The sequence below is a fragment of the Echinops telfairi genome, unplaced genomic scaffold, assembly GCF_000313985.2.
Source record: "Echinops telfairi isolate 266 unplaced genomic scaffold, ASM31398v2 ScPeMD7_7462;HRSCAF=8500, whole genome shotgun sequence".
In the NCBI taxonomy this organism is placed as follows: domain Eukaryota; kingdom Metazoa; phylum Chordata; class Mammalia; order Afrosoricida; family Tenrecidae; genus Echinops; species Echinops telfairi.
The window spans coordinates 2,006,927-2,011,240 of NW_022111362.1; positions in this window are offsets into that span (position 1 = coordinate 2,006,927).

Sequence of the window (4,314 nt, forward strand, 5' to 3'; positions counted from 1 at the left end):
GCGGGGGGAGGGGAAAAATGAGCTGATAACAGGGGCTTGTGTAGAAAGCAAATGTTTTGAAAATGATGATGGCAACAAATGTACAAATGTGTTTGACATGATGGATGGATGTATGGATTGATGTAAGAGTTGTACGAGCCCCCAATAAAATGATTTTTAATATTTTAAAAAAGAAAGTACATGTCTAGAAAAGAATGAAGGAAACATAGGTACAATCATTCCTGATTCAATTGATGTGTGGATTGTGATAAGTTATTTGAGCCCCTAAGAAAATTTTTCTTTTTAAAAGCATTTCAGCTTCCCTAATCTACAAAGAGTTGGTATAATGATAAACAGGCAAAGTTCTAGTAACTTCTTTCTTGTGGGCAGACTACTCCCCTGTTTTCTCAAAATTTATTAGAAGTTGTGTTAAGTAGTTTAGCTTAGGGACTGGGGCATCCATTGCGCATGCTCAGAGGTCCAAGCTACCGGCCCAAGAAAGAGTGGTACACTGCGCATGCTCAGAGGCTCAGGTTTCTGGCCAGGAAGGGGAGGTACACCTGGGTGGGCGCTGCACTTGGATTGGCCCACCTAGGCCAGGTAAATTCAATTCAGCCAATGGGGTCGACTAGGGTCGTCCACCACGCCTCCCAGAGGAATAATTGAAAAGGCAGGAGCCCTGAGACGACTTCGTGACTTTCTGAGCAGCTTCTATGCAGGCTGCACTTTCAAGAGGAGCCCTGCGGGTGCCTGTGTAAACCTGAAACTTCTTCTGACTCATAAAACTCACTTGGATCACAAACCAGGCTTCAGCGTGAATTCTTAATTGCGCAGAGCCAAGGACCGAGGTATATCTTTCCCCAGAGAGATCTAACAGTTGCTGAACCTGTCCCAAACTCTTGTAATTTCTTCCTAATGTCTGGGGGGCAGATATATAAACTGGGGTGGAGTTGTATAAGTTATCTCAACAGTATTTCCCCTGTAGGGTCCTTAGGCTCCAGGTCAGTAGGCTTTATTACAGCCTGCTGTAACTTTAGAATGCCATAAGGTTCTTTGAGAGCCTGTTTAATAGTAGCTCATTTGCCATTATAATGTAAAATACTGTTTTCAGGCCAAATTTCCCTACTGCCTTATTCCAAAGAACATCAGTTTTACTTTAGAGTTCAGAGAGTAAACTTATCCCAATTTTTTTTTATTAAATCCTTTTATTGGGGGCTCTTATAGCTCATAACAATCCATACATCAATTGTATCAAGCACATTTGTATATATGTTGCCATCATTTCAAAACCTTTTCTTTCTACTTGAACCCTTGGTATCAGCTCTTTTTTTAAACCTCCTTCCTCCACTCTCCCACCCTTGTGAACTCTTGATAAATTGTAAATTACTCATCTTATACCACCCCTTCACCCACGTTTCTGTAGTTCGTCCCAGGAGGCAGGAGGGTAGGTGAGTGTTAAATGTTGATTATTGCGATCAGCTCCCCCACTTGTCTCAATTCTTAAGGTTGCATTCCAGAAGGATGTCTGTATGTATTAACCTTTCGTTCCACATTTGAAAGAGCAGAGGAGATCCTGGCAGAGCTTGAGCATCCTCTTTCCTAGCTACCATGTTTTTAAAAAAGACTGTTTGGGAGAGAGTTCCCACCTCCAGTCCTGGGTTTCCAGAATTAACCAGTTCTTCTAGGGTGAACCCTCCCTACCGTTCCCTTTTCTGGGGAAAATGCTCTAGTAAGCCACTCCCTTGTGTAACGTGTCAAAAGACTTTTGCCTAGCTTCTGGGATTTTTAGCCAGTGCCCACCCAGGAAAGGTGATCAACAGAGTGTTGGAATATTATTATAGGACTCACAAAGTAAAATTACACATTGGTTCCATCTACTCTAAAATTGGTGGGGCAAAGTGGCCCGAGATATAATCTCACATCTCTTTCATAATGGCTTCTATCACCACCAAGTCAATTCTGACTTGCAGCAACACCATAGAACACTGGCAGACCTGCAAATGCTCTTTGAGGACAGAAAGGCTCATCTTTTTCTCACAGAGAGGCTGGTAATCTAGGCCACCAGGGCTCCTGGCTGGTATTTTAGAGACAGGCATTTGAATGGTTATATTTTTGCAGTGTTCTGGGCATATTAGCTTTGCCCCAGATATGAATAGATTAAATTATAGCAAACATTTTAAAAATCATTTTATTGGGGGGTTGTACAACTCTTACCACAATCCGTACATCCATCCAGTGTGTCAAGCACATTTGTACATTTGTTGCCATCATCATTCTCAAAACATTTTCTTTCTACTTGAGTCCTTGGTATCAGCTCCTCATCCCCCCCCAAAAAACTTGATAATTTATAAATTATTATTTTTTTCATGTCTTACACTGACCAGTGTCTCCCTTCACCCACTTTTCTGTTGTCCATCTCCCAGGGAGGGAGTTATATGTAGATCATTGTGATCGGTTCCTCTTTGCTCCCCCAGTCTTTCCCTTACCCTGCTGGAATCACTACTCTCATTATTGGTCATGAGGGGTTTATATGTCCTGAATTCCCTGTGTTTCCAGCTCTTATAGTACCAGTGTATATGGTCTGGTCTGGTCTAGCTGGATTTGTAAGGTGGAATTGGGATCATGATAGTCTGGGGGAGGAAGCATTAAAGAGCTAGAGGAAAGTTGTATGTTTCACTGCGCCTGACTGGCTGGTCTCCTACCTGAGACCCTTCTATAAGGGGATGTCCAGTTGCCTACAGATAGATGGCCTTTGGGTCTCCACTCTGCACTGCCCCTCATTCTTAATGATATGATTTTTTGTTCTTTGATGCCTGATACCTGATCCTATCAATACCGCATTATCACACAGCCTGGTGTGCTTCTTCCATATGGGCTTTGTTGCTTCTCAGCTTGATGGCCGCTTGTTTACCTTCAAGACCCCAGATGCTATATCTTTTGCCGGGCACTATCAGCTTTCTTTGCCACATTTGCTTATGGACCTGCTTTGTCTTCAGTGATCCTGTTGTGAAGGTGAGCATCAAGGAATACCAGGTTAATAGAACAAAATGTTTTTTCCCCTTTAGGGAGTACTTGAGTAGAGGCCCAATATCCATCTGCTGCCTTAATACTAAACCTATAAATATATGTACATAGATCTATTTCCCCATCATCATATATAAATATATTTACATTTGTACAAGCCTGTATTTATACCTCTGTAAATGCCCTTTGCCTCCTAGTTCTTTCCTCTATTTCCTTTTACTTTCCTCTTGTCCTACTATCATGCTGAGCTTTCATTTGGGTTTCAGTAATTCCTTTCGGTTACATTGTCCTTGATCAAGCCCTACCAGGCCTCCTACACCCTCCTCACCATCAGTTTTAGATCACTTGTTCCCTTGTCCTTGGGTTTCTTAACACCTACTTCCTTCCCCTCCCCCCACACCTCCCCATCTCCCATGTCCCCCCAGAATCCTCGGTCCCATTGTTTTCTACTTATCTAGATAGACCAGCAGAGGTAATAAAATGCACAAAAAACAAGACAGGAAAAGAAAGCAACAAAAGAAAGCAAAACAACAACAAAAAAACTAACGACACAAAAAAGCCTGTAAATAGTTAAAAAGTCTCTTTGTTGACCTTTACGAGTGTTTTCCTTTTGAGTCTGATGGGGTCCCATGCCATGCCCTCCAAGTCTATTTTTGGTATTCCCTGGGGACTTCATTGTATTGCTCCCCTTGCTGATCTGTTGCATGCCCTCAGTGTTTCAAATCAGTGTGGTGGGGTCAGATAAGGCTCAAGTCCCTCACTGTGTCTCCAGTGTTGTGGCACTATGGGTCAGTGAGGGACATCATGTCTTCTAGTGGGGCTGACGATATGATCCTCTCTGTGCATTGGCTGCTCTGAGCAGGAATATCATCCTCAGGGCCTCACCAGGAATATCATCCTCAGGGCCTCACGGGCCAGGATGTGCTCCACTCTCTCTTCCTCCCCCTTCATTTGCTCCCATATGCTCTGATCAGACATGTCCATCTCCCTAAGCTGTAGCTTCAGTGCTGTCCTCTGAAGTGAATTCTTCTCTGGGGAGGGGGTGCTGTCCACGTAGTTGGGATTGGGGATAACCCCTCAATAACAAACCTTTTTAAGTAGTTACTTACATACAGAAGATACTCTTAAATGTCCACAATATTCTTACATAAAGAAATTAAAGAACACGAGCCAGTCAGGGTGTAGTATAGCACTGATGAAACATACAACTTTCTTCTAGTTTTTAATGCTTCCTCCCCACCACTATCATGACCCCAATTCTACCTTACAAATCCAGCTAGACCAAAGCATGTACACTGATGCAGATAAGAG